The sequence below is a fragment of the Hyperolius riggenbachi genome, chromosome 10 (assembly GCF_040937935.1).
Source record: "Hyperolius riggenbachi isolate aHypRig1 chromosome 10, aHypRig1.pri, whole genome shotgun sequence".
NCBI classification, from domain to species: domain Eukaryota; kingdom Metazoa; phylum Chordata; class Amphibia; order Anura; family Hyperoliidae; genus Hyperolius; species Hyperolius riggenbachi.
This window is the reverse complement of record NC_090655.1, coordinates 53162123-53181832: the sequence shown is the minus strand read 5'-3', so window position 1 is coordinate 53181832 and position 19710 is coordinate 53162123. Positions and strand designations below refer to the sequence as shown.

At 44.8% G+C, this 19710-nt stretch overlaps 1 protein-coding gene across 11 annotated transcripts in view; it reads left to right on the top strand.

Moving 5' to 3' along the window:
* Window positions 1-19710, top strand: part of ADD3 (adducin 3) — a 279712-nt gene that overhangs the window by 147399 nt on the left and 112603 nt on the right. For all 11 annotated transcript variants that reach the window (XM_068258770.1, XM_068258769.1, XM_068258768.1 and 8 more), the window contains one exon: window positions 6156-6196. The gene's annotated coding sequence lies outside the window, so the exon portion shown is untranslated. The remainder of the gene's footprint in view (window positions 1-6155; window positions 6197-19710) is intronic.

Genomic DNA, 19710 nt, shown 5'->3' with positions numbered 1-19710 from the left:
TGTCCGGCCACATGCCGCTTCCACAGCCAGGAACATTCTGCACCTGCGCAATAATGCTGCACAGGTGTAGTATGCTCCTGGCGGCGGAGTGTGTGCATGCGCACTACGCCTGACTGGCTCAAGTACCTGGACTCATAGCAGAAGATCCAGGTGGTGGAGGACAACGAGGGACTGATTATCCTGAAGGCGGCTGGAGGAAGCCCCAGGTCTGTATAAAACTTTAATTTCATCTGTCTAAGGTTTACTTTGTTACACAGTAGTACTATACTCTACATATGCACTCCCCACAGAGCTGCAGGGAATCCACTGAGAATGCTGTGCACATTGAACACAGAGGTGTTGTCTGTTTACAATCTCCTCATTCCCCTGCAGAGTACCTGCACACCACTCTTACATGTACCCACACTTACATTGCCTAGGGCCTGATCCATGTACAGATTGTGCATGAAGAATGTGTAATAGAGGAAGAATCTCCTCATTCCCCTGCAGAGTACCTGCACATCATTCTTACATGTACCCACACTTACATTGCCTAGGGCCTGATAGATGTTCTTTGTTCCGGTTTGTACCTTTTACAAGTACTCTTACCAAGGACTAGTTTTAGTCTAAAGGGAATAAATATAGTAGTCTACATATCCTTCTCACTTCAGTTGTCTTGTAAAATTCCTAAGCGTTGACAGTTAAGAGACGAATTTCATGTTACATACTTTTAATCAACAAAATTGTAATATGCAAATTAGAGGAGTCGGAGTCGGTGGAATCCTAAACTGAGGAGTCGGAGTCGGTGGATTTTTGGACCGACTCCACAGCCCTGGTGAATTTAAAATAATTTTGAAGCCGAACTTTTCATATTCATGTCTCTGCTTGCCTGCAGCTGTGCGCCTATCTATACAGGCTAAAAGAATACCAGGGAAGGGATTTTTGTAAAAAAAATTTTTTTTTAACTGACCTGGGTCTTCTTCTGGCCCCCCACAGATTTCTCTGATGCTGGGTACACACTATGAGATTTTCTGGTCGATTTACTGTCAGATCGATTATTTCCCACATGTCCGATTTTTGCTTTTTGATCGCTTTTCGTGCATTTTGATAGGAATCGATCGGAAAATACTCGGAAATCGATCTGAAAGCAAATAGAACATGTTGGAAATAATCGATCTGACAGTAAATCGACCAGAAAATCTCAGTGTGTACCCAGCATTCGTCCTACCGATCCCCTCTAGTCTGCCACTGCCCCTTCAGAAGATCTGTGCCTTGAAGTCTAGTCACGCCTACATTCCATGCGTAGTTCTGTCTGTGTGCTCCTGAAGCCGGTAGGGTTTTGCACATGCATTGAGGTGGGCGCCTTGGCCGCACATTCACAGATGACAAACTTTCGGAGAAGGTCAGCAGCGCATTGGTGGGGATATTTGCTCAGCGCCTACATCCTCTTAAAAGATATCTGTCTCATCCTGTCATATCAGGTATGTATGTACAGGTCCTAGCACACAAATAACTGCTGTGTTCCTTTTTTTTCTTACTCTGCCTGAAAGAGTTAAATATCAGGTATGTAAGTGGCTGACTCAGACACGAAGTGACTATAGTGTGACCCTCACTGATAAGAAATTCCAACTATAAATCGCTTCCCTAGCTGAAAATGGCTTCTAAGAGCAAGAAAGGGATAAAAAGGGGAATTTCTTATCAGTGAGGGTCACACTGTAGTCACTTCCTGTCTGAGTCAAGACTGAGTCAGCCACTTACATACCTGATATTTAACTCTTTCAGGCAGTGAAAGAAAAAAAGGAACACAGCATAGTTATTTGTGTGCTAAGCACTGTACATACACATCTATCTTATCATGTCGCATGTCACTTCGGGTATCCTTTAACTACAAGTTCTTCATCTTCAGAGAGACGCATGGTTTCAGCTAAAATATTGGATGCTGGAAAAGTAGTTGAGTATCCTTTTTTTTTTTTTTTTTTTTTTTTATTTATTTATTTATTTATTCATTCATCCTGGTTTGGATACAGGGCTATGGAGTCAGTACAAAAATCATTAAACTCTGACTCCTTAAGTTTATGAAACCACCAACTCCAGATATCCAAAATTGCTCAGACTCCACAGCCCTGTTTGGATGTCTTAATGTCACACCTGATAGACTCGCCCACCAAGTAAATTTAGAGAGCAGAGGAAGTGCGCTGTGCTGCAGTGGTAAGAACAGGTATTCTGTCCACCATTCTGTCTCTGCATGCTGTTTATATTCACTTTATCACCCTGATTGGCATTGCTATTAGAATTTGCCTTGCTCAGTTGTAGGCTTATCTAGCCCTCATACATCATAGTTGCGTCTGTACAAACAGCCAGCAGTTTCCTGTGCTCCGGGGCCCACTACAGACCAGCTTCACGATTTCAGAATCGCAAAGTACCGTGATTTTCAATGTGATTCCTGGAGCGATGGCTATGCTGTAACCACTGTCACAGGGTTCCTCTCTTGCAGTGTTTTGCCATTTGCCAGCGACTGGAAAGTGCTGTGGGAAGCATTGTAGTGGCCACCAGCCCTCACGTTTACCACCTTCCCTCCTGTCTCCTTGAGGAGTTCGGCCCACCGGTACCTATCGGTGACTAGTGGGCTGGTGGTTGGCAACAGATCTGATCCCTACCATAGCCATCCCTTAAAGTGGTATGAAACTTAGCATTTCCTCTGTGTTTGAAAAGATCTACTACCACAGAAAAAAAATTGTAGCTGAACAGCATTCAAACAGGTTAACACAGCACTTCATTCTTCATTGGAAAACTCCATGCTGCTTCTGGGCACATCTGAAGAGGGAAGAGAACATTCTTTTGTTTATATTCCTCTGTTGCTACAATTAGTATCCAGCCAGCAGTGTGCTGACACTGAACTGCACTAAGTTCAGAAGCAAAGTGAGGTGAGACATGATCACTACTATATTTTAGTATATAAATACAGCAGCTATGCAATAAAATGCAATAGCAGCTTTAAGACCAGATAAACTGTTCTTTGTGAATTTATAATTTGTAAATGGGCAATATTGTGCACAGAAGCAAATATGGTAACTGTATGGGTAATAAAAAGTAGTAAACACATTTTTATTGAATGCTAGGTCAGAGTGTTATCCCTTTGTAATAGTAACAAATATTCAATAGACGGGTAGACGATGTGGATTGCATTTTCCCCAGTTGACGTGACGCTCTTTACTGCGGGCAGCAAAGTTTTTTTTGTTTTGTTTGTTTTTTATTTCCTTATGGGATACGACTCCTGCCCATTATGATGCTCAGAGAGGGGGGGTACTGTAGGCTTCCAAATGCTGGCTTGCTTACATAAGCCACCAATTTATAAACTGGTCTGAAACCCACCATGTCCAGCTGTTTGTCTTGCTGACCTGTAGGGGGTGCTGTACATGAGAACTTTGCTGGCTGGTGAGTTAACTGCTTGATGGAGAGGAGTGATGTACCTGGTTGGGGAATGGGGAAGTGTTTGTGGTTAACCACCAAACACAACAGGAAGTGGGGACAGGTTTAAGGTCACGGTTAGAGATTAGGAAAGTTGTTGTAGCAGAGCTGGGCCACCCGTGTCCCGTATATCCACACCCAGAGGAAGGAAGACTGAGCCCATCTGCTAACAGTTACTGTTTTGTGACAAATCTTTATCAAGTTTACATTTTTATGTTTAATTACACTTGCAGGTAATTCCTTTGTTGTGTTGCCTTATTTTACTGCAAGGGGCTGCAAAACCAATGAAAGTCTATGGAGATTCACACTTTTTGCGGTGCGCTGGAAGTATCAGAGCCGATGCAAGGGCAGCAACTTGTTCCCGCAAGCACCACGCTTAGTCTGTAGTGCTTAATAAAAAAAACCTCTATTTCAGAATCCTCTTCAGCTGTATGAGCTAAGATGATTCACCGTGGCATTACAAAGACTTTATCCCCCCAGAAACCCCTTGGGCAGCATCCTCCGGTAGTTCCTGGAGGAGGCGGAGCTACAGCACAAAGCTCTGCCTCCTCCAGGAAGTACCAGAGGACCGCTGATCGCTGCCTCTCTCCGCTCTTCTTTGAAAGAAGACTGAGAGGGGTGGGTAGAGGCGGCGTTCAGCAGTGATTGAATGGACTGGAGGCAGAGCTACAGCGCACAGCTCTGCCTCCCCCGGGTAGCAAAATCTTTGAAAGTCGTAGAATTTTGTCCCGGGATTTGGGGGGGGGGGGGGATAAAGATCTTGTACTGCCGTGGTAATGCAGCGAATCAGCTTGGCTGAGGAGGATTCTGAAATGAAAATATATATATATATATATTTTTTTTAAACACTTCAGAGTCTCTTTAACACAGTGCTTGGGGTAATTTATTATCGTTATTTATTGAGATGACGTGATCTGGTAATACTGACACGTTGTGTGTATTCAGAGGTCATGTGATTGTCGTGACAGTTTGTATTGGGAGGGAGTGAGATGATGGGATCTGGTAATACTGACATGTCGTGTATTCGTGGGTCATGTGATTGTAGTGACAGTTGTATTGGGAGGGAGATGACGTGATCTGGTAATACGGACGCGCTGTGTGTATTCAGGGGTCGTGTGATTGTAGTGACAGGGCTGGCACAGCCTGGGGCATTGTTAGAGCGATTTTGCAGCCAATCTGTAGAGCTACGTATAAGCCCGAGTTAATGATGTGGGGAAATCTGACGCGGTTTGGCTCACGCTGAGATTTGAGATTAATAATTCCTAAGCCTGCAATAATAAATTTGCACAGACTTGTTGAGCCGTGTCCGACTAATTGCTGATTAAGAGATGGACCCATCGCTCCAAGGGCCGGAATCCTGAGCGTCCAGGTCTTACTTTCCAGGAAATCCTGGAACGAACCAAACAAATATGGTTTATTTTTTCAATATTTATGTTCCGTGATAATAAAATAATGATCCAGTTTGTAGCCAGCTAATTGTTTTTCAAATGACTGTTAGGCCCCATTCACACTGCCCAGAGTATTTCAACACATGCCCGACTGATGTCGCCTGATCCTCCTGGATGACCTCGCTGGGCCGTGCTGCACACATGCATGTATGTCAGCTGTGTAGCTGACAACGCTCTGTGTTGCTACGCAGGGGGGACCAGTGGTGCAGGAGTAGCGTCGCACAGCGGGTGGGGGAGCGGCGAGAACAATGGGATCGGCGTTGCTGGGGTTGAGTGGATACGTCTAGCAGATCACTCAAGGTTTGGGCGTTGGGGGTCATTTGGTGCTGTACACATGCCCGATGATTGAGGCGCTTATCGGCCAAATTAAAAGATGGGATAAACTTAGGGGAGGGGGGGGGGGGAGCACTGGCTGAGAGTTCGTCATCGCGATATTGACCGATGTTACCGCCATGCACCCCATCGAGCCCTTGCGATTTAGATTTTCCACCATTTCTGATTGATCCAATTGACTGGTTTCAGCCAAAAATCGATTGAAAGACTGATCGTCAACGGTGTTTTGCGATTTACCTATACCTGCCATTATAGGCAACCCCCCCCCCAAAATGGTACAGGCAGTGCTTTAGGTGAGCGGATCGGAATCAAACTGCTCCGATCTGAATGCTCTCGTACAGAATCATTGCACAAGCGCTTTTTGGGTGATTTTCAAAATCGATGGCGCTTAAAAAAATCCTGAAAGCGCCCTAGGTGTGAACAAGCTCTTTAAAGTTCGTGAGCTTTTTGAGGTTTTTTTTTATTGTTTTTTGTTTTTTGCAGGCCATAGAGTAGGGTAGCTGGGCCCCACTGTTTCATACAGATTCTTTTAAACACTTTTTTTTATTTTTTTTTATTTTTTTTATTTAGAATTTCTTGATCTTATACAAATGTTCTAGTTTGTAGTAAGAGTTTTTATGTTGGTCTTTCTGTTTATGTACTTTGTAGAAGCCATCTTTGCTCATTAAATTTCTCTCCATCTGGATGTCCTGCTGTTTCCAATAGCTGCTCCTCTTTCTCACCTGCTGCTCCTATTGTCTCTATTAAATAGTCTCTGATAAGTAAAAGACAATAGATTCTCTAGATTGTCTGCATTCATTGATGTAGAACACCCACAATGTTTCTGCCCCGCCCACACTGCATGTAACTTCCTGCTGGGCCCTGGCAGGATGTGCTGACCAGCTGAGTTTCCAGTGTCTCAACATTTTTATTTGTCTATATTTTTAGGTGGTGAAGAGCTCAACCGTACCTCCCAGCCTTCAGACTGAGTAAGTTCACTTTCACGGCTTTTTTTTTTTTCCTTTAGAAATTGATTTAAGGCTGTTTTAAAAGGTCACTCTGCCCATAAATGAGACTAGTGGTAAATGCTTTCGGAACTCCTTAGGCGAGCGCTGTAAAAGCCGCACAGGAGATTTGGGTGAATTACAGCTATAGCGGTGCTCAGTAAGTAATTTGGGCTCCGTCAAAAGACTGAGCACAAATTACTACAAAATCGCTGTAATATCTTCCAATAGCTGTAAGCCAAATTACATCTTTCTCGCACTATATCTATGGTGGAATGTAGTCCCACCCTTCCCGCCTAAGCCTTAGGGCCTGAGCACACTAACGCAGTTGTATCCGCTCCTGTCTGCTTTTCAGCATCTGTAACATTGCTGTGTAACTGAAAAGCGGACAAAACTGGGTTAGTGGGCTCAGGCCCTAAACATTACTAGGACGGGACTAAAATCAATATACAACAATATGTGATGCTGAAACCAGCGAAATTACCATAAATATGGGTATTCTGAATATTGCATTATACTACGTCACTACAGTGCCTCTAAGAACACTAAAGGTACGCATACACACTGGATGACTGAGTGCAATTATTTCCTTCCCCTCCCCTTGAGCTTTTTAGCAGCTGCTGTGACAATAGTTACACCTCTACAGAATTCGGGGTGCAGAATCTTTAGCAGTATTCCTCCATGGACTGTCACCTTCTGCTCCTCTTGCTTGGCGCTGTGACGTGGGAGCGGAGGTCTGCCAGTCCTGAGCTGCGCATGTTTAATATCTGATTGTTTGAGTTGTTTCCGAGTGAAGCGTCTGGGTTTTATCCAGTGGCTTTGTTCTCTCGCTCTGTTTTATGTTCTCATTCCCTGTGTTATGGATTAAAGCAGACCTCTCATCTTGTAATTTAAGCTACTCCTATGTTTATCATGAATTGTGTGAATTGGCATTGCCCGGAGGGTGGGGGAGCTATCCTGAGCTTATATTGGAAGAAGTGCAGGCCAGCAGCATTACTTTTGTTATTCTGGGTGCTTGGCAAGATCTCCTGCCCCCCATCCTTTCCATGGGGTCATCTTAGGCTTCACATGGAAGAGTCGGAGGAGATTGCGCTAATCTGTTATACAAAATAGCTGATACATGTTGCTGCTTTTGAGTTCCGCTGCAGCATCGTCCCTGAGAACTTGGATATGAAATAATGAAGTTCAGAAGGGCTGTTTTGTGGCTGTTGTGCACATATGTTCCCCGGGAGCTGACTGTCGATCCTGTGCAATATATTTGTAATAATGAACTTTAAGGGAAGGTCTGAGGGAAAAAAAAATCAAGATCTACTTACCTGGGGCTTCGTCTAGCCCTGGTAGCTATTTGTCCATCACCACAGCTCTGGTGTCCCGGGTTCTCCCCTGGTGCAGAGCCTGACCTCGCCAGGTCAGCATCTCCTGCGCCTACGCAAGTGCACTCACATTCACGCTCATTTGGCCTGGAGTGTTCTGTGCAGGCATAGAACTACTGTGCCTGCTCAGAATGCTCCCAGCCACTGGATCGCCACCACAAGCGGCACGGCCGCGCACTTGCACAAGTGCAGAACATTCTGACCTGGCAAAGTCGGCATCTGCAATGGAGGAGATACCAGGACACCAGAGCTGCGGCGAGGGACATATCCGCTGCCAGGGGCTGGATAAAGCCCCAGGTAAGGAGATCTTGATTTTATTTTCCTCGGATGTGTCCTTTAAGGTTCATAGCCATGCTGGTCTGTAGATGACCGTCATGGCCGAGAATCGGACGGTCGCACCAGCTTGGGTACAGCGATGCAACGGCAATCGCTAAAGGTACAGCATGTATGACTTTTAGCGGTGCCAGACGCCCAGTTGCATTGTTCTCGCCGCTCACTGGAAGCTACTTCGTTGGCACGCAAATTTAGCTCGATAATGGTCACATCATTGATCAGGCATACTTTTCATCCGGTTTTTCGATCGGCTACCAAGTCATCTGATATATGGCCCCTTAAAGTGTTTGTAGAACATGAAACCATCCTCATTGTATAGTAATAAGCAGACCCCAGTGCTGGGGAAGCATCCGGAGTTTCTCCTGCACTGTTGTATGGTGGTGCAGCTTTTGCTTTAATCATCCACAAGCCGGAGAGAGATGTGGGGTTTCCCTGGCTGGGCGGTTTGCGGTTTGGGTGTGGCGCACAATGTATATGTATACATCACTGGCGACTTCCTGTTCTGGGGTTTTTGTGAACTTGTCTTCGTATGGAAACCGTGCTGGACAGAATAGAAGGAAGTTTACCTTACTTATGTAGCCGAACGGAGAGGCTTGTGATGCCAGGCGAATGCCCACTGAGCGGGTACTTCGTGACAAAAGCGATTGCCTAAAACAATTATAGTACAATACACACTTGTAGGGACTGTAAAGACTTAACACGCTAGACTGAACTCTGCCAAGCATGTCTCGTGTGTACAAGTGTCTCCTGAGGTTGAAGTGGATCTGAACTCTTGCATAGGACAGAAGGGAAACAGAGAAATGCACCCTGTGTGTTTTTAGAGACAGAAGCTTGTCTTATTCTCACTCATCGGTGAGTAAAATTTGATCTCTCAGCTGTAAGAGCAGAGGTTCGTCAGTCCTTGGCAGACACAGCTAGCATTTAAATACAGGATATGAACCCTGTCTGCTTCCATGAAAGCAGGAAATAGACACACTGCAGATTGATTGCAGGAGTTCTGTAAGCTGTAACAGAAAGATGCTGCCTATAGAGCCGCATGGAGGTGAGCGGTGATCCCGACGTGATCGACGCTGTGGACACAGAGTGGACTTAAAATGTGTTGCATGCAGAGCGGACGGTACGCAGCTGCGCTTACCGTTTCCGTTCTGCATCCACACAAGTGTAAACCAACTCTTGCTCGGTTTTCAGTTATCTATGGGGAGGAAAGTGCAAGGGGGGCACAAATCCTGGTTACTAAGGACTGGTTTCCCTAGGTAAGTATGCATTCCTTAACCACTTTGCATCCAGACCTTGTTTCCCACTTATGGACCAGAATACTTTACATTTTAGCTATGTTCCCATTTAATCAGCAATAACTTTATCCCTACTTATGACACCTAAATGAAATATATATTGTTTTTCTCAAGACCAACTAGACTTTCATTGTATGGCCATTTTTTTTTCCCTTCAACAATTTTGTTTTCTATGCATTTTAATGGCAAAACGAGGGAAAAAAAATATAAAAACCACATTATTTCTCAGTTTTACCAATTACAGTTTTAAAATAAAAAGGGCTACTGTAGATTAAAAAAAAAAAAACGTTTTGTTTGGCTTTTTCTACTGTTTTTATCACAAAACTTAGATTATATTCCTGTCACAAGTTATGTTGAAAATGTTTGATTTTGAAATAATGCTACAGGGTGCATTTTTCACTATGATTTGAGAAAATAAAACATTTGTTAATAGAAAAAAATTAATCTTATTGCTTCAGGGAACATGTATTCCCTTTCATTAATTAGTGCTGCATCAGATAGTGCCAGAGGTGTGCACAGGAGCAAGCCCAATCGTGCACAGCTGGGCTTCTGCAACAAGACATATATCTACGTCCTCGTGGCTTAGATGATGACTTAGCTGTACTGTAGTGGTGAATAAAATGGTTAATATAAACTCTGTCCCCTATACTCCCTTCTCCATTGTCCAGCATATTACTGTTCAGTAAACACTTATAGGTCCGCTTTAAGTTACAAAATGTTATATATTTTTAAAAATTTGTGGCTTATCTTTAGTCTACGGCTTGGTGGTATTCAGTGCTGTGGATGGTGCACGGAATGAGGAACTCTCAGAACACCTGTTAAGATATCTCTGTAGCATTGCTATTAAAACATGTCCGTGTGTCGGGAGAAATCCTGCAGCTCGGGACTTTGCATAAGTCCCTGCATTAGACACAGGATAGCACAGGCTATGTTGGCAAAGAACTGAACAAGACCCTAGGACGCCTTGACATGTCCATTGTTCGTGGTAGTCCATTCTGGGAATCTGACCCTTTTTTTAGGCTTGAATTACCAAGCCCAGTGGTGTATAATCCACCTTTTAAAGCGGACCTAAATTCAGAACTTCCTCTCTGCTCTAAAAGATAAGCAACAGCATAATAGCCTTTAAAGAAAAAACATTTCTTTGTTACAGCTGATACAAATCCTGCAATTAATCTGCGGTATGCCTTCTTCTTGCTTTCATGGAAGCAGACATAGGTGTACCATCCTGTTTACAAATTAGCTGCTCTGCCGTGGCGACCAGCTGACACAGCTGAGAGATCAAATTACAGTTGTGATTATTTAGATGAGCGAGGATTAAACAGGCTAAACTCTCTAAATACGGTACATACAGGGTGCTTTTCTCCATTTTCCTTCTGTCCTCTGCAAGAGTTCAGGTCCACTTTAACTGGAAGGAGAAATAGCAGGCTGGAGTGTAGAGTTGAGAAGTGTTTGCTGTAGTTGAGAACAGTGAGGTCATACAGTACTGCAGAGCTGTGCGAGTCACAAGAGAGGGACATGGTATTAAATCTTTTGTCAGGTTAATAGTTCACATGCAGGTCTTTCAGCTGTCTGATAGGAATTCAGCGATGAGGTTGTGCGCAGAATGGGCCGTATCCTCTGCTACTCGCATACTACAGGTATAGACAGTAATTCTCCCCTCCAGGCACAGAATGTTTAACATTCCACCGTATCAGCTGCTGTGACATCAGCATATTGTACATGCACTGGATGCAATGAGGTTTAGTGGAAATACAGGTGTCTTGCCTGGCCTGTCTGCGTCCTGCTGGTGCCGCTTCGTGTACCAAAAAAAAACAAAAAACTCTGATCTGTCAAATAAGGCCCAAACGTTGGAGAGGTGAGGTTTTAAGAAGGTAGGTGTGTGTGTGTGTGACTGTGTGTGTGACTGTGTGTGTGTGTGTGAGATTGGTCATTAGAAATCTGAAGCTCTCACATTTTTCAGTTTAGGATGAGGGCATTAAGGCTTTCTCACCCAGGGTTCCCTGAGTATTCTGCAGGGGTTCCTTGGCATTTTTCCCCTATCGTGGGGGTTGGTGGATAGAGAGCACACTGGAATAGGGGGTACGGTAAAAGGCATTAAATTTATAATAATGAGCGCATTAAAAAAAGCACAAGACTAAGGAGACATTATAATGGGGGTAATAGGGGGTAGTGACATAAACCGCCACACCAGCTTTAAAATACCATGCCTCCTGCACAATTACTTGCAGGGGTTCCTTGAGATCCAAAAAAGTATTTGCAGGGTTCCTTCAGGGTAAAAAGGTTGAGAAAGGCTGGTATTTGGCCAGTTTAGGTGGCGGTTTAGACATGTAAAGATAGAGAAGGTTAGGGTTAGGTGTTAGGCAGAGGATCATGCTGAGGGGATCACTTTAGGTACTTGACGAGTGTTTTCAGAACAATATCCTCACACACAATGTCAGAATACCTGTAATTGGTACTGTGGTATCTGCTCATCAGCGACCGATTTGTCACGAACAGCTGATCCAGTCATCAGAGAGATGAGTAATCAGTTGTGACAGACTTGTGTTCCCAATTTGCTAGTGTTTATGCCGGAACTTCAGAGGTGTCTTCTGAGACTTCTGAAGTCAGTGGGAAAAAAATAAAAAGCCTAGTCTCCCAGAATGCTCAGGGAGGAGAATTCTGCATTTGTAATCGGCCTAGGCTATTTATTTTTTTGGCATCCTTGGGAGGGCGTAGCTATATAACATACAGCAATATATAGATCTAATACGTGTTTGATGCCGAAACCAAGAAAACTACTGTAAAAGATGGTGGTCTGAATAATTTACTGCATTCTACTATAGGTCACTACAGTGTCGCTCGAAGATCATCTTCAGCCAAATGGTTTAGACTTCCTTAGAATGCTATTTATAACTTACCATCAATGTCAGAAATAACACATAATGTTGAACTGATAGTTGTGTAGCCTCGTGCGGAGTGGCAGTTCCTGTTGCGGGGGGGGGGGGGGGGTTCCTGCCCCTCCTGTCCCGGTGACACATGACCGTTCTCACTAGGGCGGGAGCAAGGAATTGACAATAATGGCATAAAGCATGGCCAAGCTGGGGTTCTCCTTTAATCTGTTCTGTCTCCAGTGTATCTGATAGCGGGGATGTTTCACCCTTGTGCCGGTCCATTAGGAGCGAGCAGTGGAATGTGCGCTCTTGGAAGGTGTTGGTAATAGGCAGATAGGCAGTAAGTTGTCTCCTGATGCTGTGACTGGGGCAGCGACGTGCGCTGGCAGGTCTGTATGACTCACAGCTCTGTGTCACATCCCTCCACACTCAGCATCCTGCCTGTTATCTGCAGGAGGTCAGTGGGATCCACACTCCACTCTTATCTCTGCCATCCTGCCTGAAGGAGGGAGCAGGATTCCTGGCTGGGGGAGGGGCTAATTTAACCCCTCCTGTCCTGCAGAGCGCTGGGTGGACAAGGAGTGGAGGAAGAGTGTGAACTGTGACTGGCATTGCATCCAGTGATCTTATTTGCATCCAATGTTCGTAAAGTATCATTATGGTTTAAAGTGGACCCGGACGCAAAACTTCCTTTCTGCTCTAAAAGGTGTGCAACAGCATAGTAACCTTTAAAGAAAAACCTTTTCTTTGTTACAGCTAATACAAATCCTGCAATAAATCTAGTTTGTCTACTTCCTGCTTTCATGGAAGCAGACCTATTGTTAACCTCTTGTATTTACCAATTACTGTATTTTTTGGACTATAAGACTCACTTTTTTTCTCCCCCGAAAGTGGGGGAAAAAGTCACTGCGTCTTATAGTCCAAATACAGGGAGTTCCTGACTTGTGAACGCCTGTCAATGCAAATCTTCAACCCGCCACAATGTTGTGAACTCCCTGTACTGTGCCCATGCAGTTGAGGACAAAGAGGCATGGAGGAGGACACAAAGGGGCCCTGAGGAGGACACAAGGGGGACAGAGGCAGACACATGGTGGTCTGGGGACACAGGAGTACACAAGTGGGACAGAGGAGGACACAAAGGGTACAAGGGGACACGAGGTTCAAGATGCCCCTTTACCATGGATGCACCAGGTTTAGTATGTGCATTTCCCCTGTTTTTTGTCCTCTAAACCGAAGTGCGTCTGGAGCGTCTTCTTCTCTGAAAAATACAGTAACCCTCTGCCGTGGCTGTCAGCTGACACAACCGAGGGAACAAATTACAACTAGTGCTTAGTCACAGATGAGGGGGAAGTAGACAGGTTAAACTCTAAATACATACAGGGTGCCTTTCTATAGGTTTTCCTTCTCTCCTGTGCAAGAGTTCAGGTCCAATTTAAAGTATTAGAGGCAGAGGATCAGCAGGACAGCCAGGCAACGTGCATTATTTAAAAGGAAACAACATATCAGCCTCCATATCCCTCTCACCTCGGGTTCCCTTTAAGTTGCAAAACAAGTTACGCAACAAACGTTTTTTTTTTTCTTTTGTCGTTTTTGTTTTTTGAAAAGTGGAATGTGATCTTTTGAAAGTGATTTTTGTTATCAGATAACCAAGAAAGTTGCATACACGGGAAAAAAAAACAGTTCTGCCCATGAGCGATTTCACAGAAACCCATCTACCCCTGAAGCTGGTCTGCGGTAGTGACGTGCAGTGTCAGACAGCCCCGCCCCCAGCCCAGCATGTCCCGTCAGAGCAGCCGCTGTGTCTGCACAGAACATTACAATTGTTCCGTTTATCTGACAAATGTCGCGTTTTTGTAATCTGGGTCTGTGGAATTTCTGCAGATGTTTCCAATCCGTAATCAGTGCCGGCGAAAAGTCTCATTTTCAAGGTTTTCCTTTGTATAATCAGGCCAGGAATTATCAGAACTGGGTCTTATAGTATTCGTTTTTGAGCCTTCCTTGTCATGAATCGTGAAATCCCTGATTGAGGTTCTGTTTTCACATTTTAGTTATTTGTAATTTTATTATGCTTAAAAAAAATGAGATTTTGCATTTAAATCCAGGGAGATTCTGCAAGCAGTTGCGTTGATTAGCGATAGGCATGTGTTACTCATGCAACAAAACTGTTCTGATTGAGTAAAAATCCTTTGCGGCTGTGTACTTACCATTTCAGGCTTTAGGGCTCGTTTCCACTATCGCGAATCCGCATGCGTCCAACACATGCGGATTCGCACATGTAATGCAAGTGGCTGGGCCTGTTTCCACTGTAGCGTTGTTGAGGTGCGTTTTTTCAGCAGTGAAAAAACGCACAAAAGAGCCGCAGAATTCGCCTGCGAGTGGAATGCATGCGAATTGCTGCTAATGTATTTAATAGGGAACTAGCATGCTGTTTTGTTATGCGAATTTGCATGAAATCAATGGAAAAGCACACCAGCATTGCCATGGTTAAATTCGCATACATAGTCATCCATGCGAATTTTCATGCAAATTTTCATGCGAATTCACACGATAATTCGCATGCACACGCATGTGAAATTCGCATCCGCGTGCGAATTTTCCCGCAGCGATTTCGCCACGCAATAGTGGAAACGGGCCCTTAAAGAGAGCCCAAGGTGGGCTCAAATAAAAAAAAAATAGGCTACCTCATCCGCTGGGCTGAGCGGATCAGGTAGCCGCAAAAACCGCTGCTCCTATGGGCCGCAATGGCTCACTTCATTTGCGTGACCTCTGGGTCACGACGGTGCACTGAGACTGTGTTGTCTCTCATAGCGTGCGGGGGGGAGCGTCAGGAGGCGTGGCCAGGGGGAGAGAGCTAGCCAATGGCAGCTCAGGAAACCCTGTAGGAACGCACCTGGTGGATGTTTTAAACAGGGAATCCCTCTCCCCTCTGTTTACCTCAGTTAGCTGCAAATCTTGTTGCTAAACTCCGGGGGGCTATAGCGCGGCAGTTGGGGGACACAGAGCTATGTCTTTAGGTAGAGAACATGGCTCTGTGTCCCATCTGTCCCCAATGATCCACCTTGGGATCTCTAAGTGAACTTTGAAGAAGAAATGTGGAAAAGATAACCTAATAAAATTGCTGATTATTTACAATATTTATAGATTTAGTCAGTGTTTGCCCACTGTTAAATATTTCCCTGATTTACAGTCTGAAATGTATCACTGGGGGTGACCTCTTTAGTTCTGCCAGGTGATCTGTACGAAGTGTTCATAACTGAGACTTCTATGCACAGAGATACTTGTTTGGCAGCTGGAAAAAGGCATTCTTTCCCACAATGCAATGAGGTTCAGACAGGAGACTGTCAGGACCATAGCCATGACATCACACTGTGGCAGGGGTTTCACCACAATATCAGCCACACAAAACCCCTGATGATCGATTTGAGAAAATGTAAAGATTTCTCATGGGAAAGGGGGTATTGGCTGCCAGGGATGAGCTCTGAATGAATTCCAAATGGATTTCATTTGGAATTGATCCGGATAATTAATGCACCTGAGCGGTTGGGTGAGGGAGGGTTAAACGTACCCAGCGGCAGTCTTCTTTAATCCGTCCCACGCTGCGTTCCAAGCCACGTCACATACCTACCACTGCTTACTCCTTCTGGTTGAAGGAGGAAGCGCAGTAGTGACCTGATATTTAGGTAAATCTGAGCCAGCACTGGTTGGTGGAACCTTTATAATAATTAGGGCTTGTTATGCACTAAAACGTTTTGTATTTCCAGAGTCTCTAGATGGTGACTGTGTTCTTTGTTTTGTAACAGAGAAGTGTAGTGACCTTGTATGGCGACAGTGTGTATTCCTGTCTGTAGAGATTTCCCAGCCTCCCCTCAACTTCTTCATCCCAAACTGCCCTGAGGCCAACAGCAGAAGATAAGTCCTATCAGTGTGGATTCCAGGGCTCTGCTCCTCAGGGGGGACTCGCTGTCACCTGCTATAGTTACAGGAGACGCGCTGACTCTGGAAAAGCTGATGCAGTAGTAAATCTGCCACCAGATTGACCATTATCCCTGGTATACAATATGCAATTATTTCCAACATGTCCGATCTGATTTCTGATTGATTTTTGGATAGAAGTGATTGGAAAATGGATCAGAAATCAGATATGCTGGTCGAATTGATTACTTCCGACGGGAAATTGCATGGGGTGTATTATGCTGGGAATACACGGTTGGTTTTTTAGGTGATGGTTCGATAGATAATTTCCGACATGTCCAATCTCCCTGTTGATTCTTTCGCCGCTCGATTTCTCATAGAAGTAAATTGAAAAGATAACAAAAACGCAAAAAGGAGAGGAAGATAAGAGAATCGACCGGCAAAAACGATCGAGAGGAGAAACACACGGCAGAAACAAACAGCGTATTCCCAGCATTAGGCATGAGATGGATCTCTCTGCAATTGAATCTGTTCAGAGCGGGATCTATTCCCTGCCCACACTCTTCATGCTGAAATCTATTGAAAAACACTGTGAAATCTATTGGACATTGTCCTGCTGCCTACCTCATGTGTATAGGTGTCCATTCACACCAACTGACTCTCCCAACCACCCCCCTTTTGGCCGCCCATGTGCAGTTTTAAAGGCTTGTCTGTCACGCCACTGCGAATCCTTGCCTCCTCTGGTGTTGGGCATTACCACCAGCACCTGTACCATTTGACACCGGTACATGTAGAGGCTGGTATCCATGCCAGCGGGAAAGATGGTCCCTGCACGTGAGGGGGACACACCTGGGGATAGAGGGGGGAGGGGTGACGGTCATAATTGCATGTCAGATTTGCAGTGTGCAGGGGGTCTGGCTGAGGTTTTCCTTCATTCCCTAACAATCTTTTTCCATTAACCCTCCAGGACAGGTATACATCGAGATTTGGCCCCTCCCAGGAAACAGGAAACATCCACAAGCCTCTCTATAAATAAAAAACTTTGTCAGGTATCCGGCAGTATGGATGTTTCCTGTTCCAGGGACAGGTCTCTCTATACCTGCGCTGCATGTCCTGGAGAGCCTGGGGGGCTAGGGACTGTTGGTGCTGCGGGGACAGGTGAGGATCATGAGGCAATGTTATCTGCTGTCAGCCGCTTACCTCTCTCTATAGCCGCTGTGGAGGGTCTGGGGAGAGAGATGGCTGTGGTAGCTTCTTGCTTGGCAGGCGCCGCCGGCTGGAAGGACGAGGGCACGCTGCAGGGAAGGCGGAGGCCGAGCGGGCGCAGCGTGCCAGTATCCATGATGGCGGACGGGACACTTCCGTTTCCGCTTATGTCGTCACTTCCGCCCGCCGGATTGAAGAATGCGCAGCATTCCCCGCGTCTGGGCACTCGTGCAGGACGCAAGATGGAGCACAACCAGCGCCTGGGACGAGCGGAAGCCTGTAGGCTGCTCAGGAGGTCCCAGGGCACATGAGCCTAAGCCGGATACTAAGGTATCGCGTTTTTCACATGTAAAACAGTTGTTTGTGTGAAGGCTGTTCTAAGGTGGCTCACTGGACTGGCTGTGTTATGGGGAATTTTTTGGTTGGTGAATAGCTTCTTGTGGGAAGTTGCCTCACACTGTGGCGGATGGTGGTTACTCTGGCTGCATGGCAGTTAAACAATATCTGTATTATGTTTATTTTATGACAGAGTACAGCAGCTTCATCCTCTGCTCCATCTGCTACTGCTATTGAAGCATCAAATACTGCTAGGCCTAAAGAACGCTGTCCCTCTTGTAATGGGAAGCTACCGGTGCCTTGGAATAAGTTATTATGTCAGCAGTGTGCAACTTGTGTTTTGAATGAAGAGTCTGTTATGGCTTATAAAGATTTCCTTAAAATGGTTCGCAAGGAAATGACAGAAGTCCATGTCGGCTCAATCTGGTGTTAATCCTCCACCTATTATTATTGCACAAGTGCCGTCTGGATCTGTTTCTTTAGCTGCTACGGTGCCACAGCCAATTGTACAACAACCAGTAGTCATTGCTCAATCACCTACTGTTATGCCTAACTATCCTATAGATCAAACAGCAGTACCTGCTGACAGGAGCTGCTGGTGGACCTATGGAAGAATCCTCACCATCGGCAACAGGGCATAAGAAAGCATCTGCTAGAACAAATCATCCTGTCTTGTCAGATTCTGAACCAGAGGAATACTCTGATGATATCTCTGAGTGTGACTCTGATGAGGACTTGTCTGAAAAAGATCAGAATAAATTGTCTAAATTTAGATTTTCTGCTAACGAGACAGAGGAATTGTTAAAGGCAATTTATGATTCTTTAGGTTTGAAGGATGACGCTCTTTCTTCAGTGTCTACGCATGATGCATTATATGCGGGCATGGAAGGAGAGAAACCAATGGTTTTTCCAGTACATTCATCTACTAAACAATTGATTAATAGTCAGTGGAAGAACCCTGATAGGAAGGTCTTTTTATCTAGAGGCTTTTAAAGAAGATTTCCTTTTGCAGAAGAGGACTGTAAACAGTGGGATAAATGCCCTAAGTTGGATGCAGTCTTTTCGCAGGTCCACTAGGAAAATGAATTATCCTTTGAAGATCTAGGTTTTCTAAAGGAACAATCAGGAAAAAAAAAAAAAAAAAAAAAAAAAAAGCTGAATTTGCCTTAAAGAAAACTTGGTCAGCTACCTGCGCAAACTTCCGTCCTGCTGCTGCTACTACATGTGTAGGCCGTACCCTAGATTTATGGATGCATCAAGTAATGCGTCGCATTAAGATGGGGTCAAGTTAAGAAATTATTTTAAATTCATTTACCGTAATGTTTAAGGCTATAAACTTCATTATAGATGTGGCAACGGAATCTATCCGTTTGATTGCAAGAGCGGCGGCGTTGTCTAACGTGGCCAGAAGTAAGGTAGTAAGGTTTCTAAAAACCTGTTAGGTATCATTCCTTTCTCAGGTGACCTATTGTTTGGTCCCCAGTTGGATGAAATCCTTGAAAGGACATCAGATAAAAAGAAGGGTTTCCCTAAAGAAAAGGCAATTTAGACAGGGGAAAAAGTTTTTTCGTAAGGACAAGAGAATAAAACCAAACCCCAAGACGGACGTAAACACTGGTCCTTCTCTCGCGAGCAGAACAAGCCAAATGCATTGTTTGGCGGTTCAGACTCCACTACAAGAAAGCAGCAGTGACAGCGAAGAAGCTGTGGGAGAAAGGTTGGGCCCCTTCCTCCCGCAGTGGCAGAAGTTTGCGACCAGCCCATTCATTCTCAATCTGATCGAGTTGGGATACCATATTGTATTCCAACAAAGACCTTCAACAAAGTTCATAGTGACAAAAGAGTTGAGGTCAAACCAAGAACAGAGGGCCATATCTTGCATGCTACAAGATATGTTAACAAGAGAGGTGGTCACTCTGGTGCCAGTTCTGGAGCAGGTAAGGGGTTTTTTATTCAAAAATCTTCCTAGTGAAAAAACCGTAGGGCAAGTATCGTCTAATTCTGAATCTTAAACCACTCAAGCTTTTCATAAAGCATCAGGTTGCCTCCCCTTGGGCATACTGTCCGCTCCGAGAATTTTCACCCGAGCTGATCTCACATCTGCACAAAAGAGGTATTATGATTGTTCCCTATTTGGACGATCTTCTAATTATGGCAGAATCAAGGCAAACATTTTT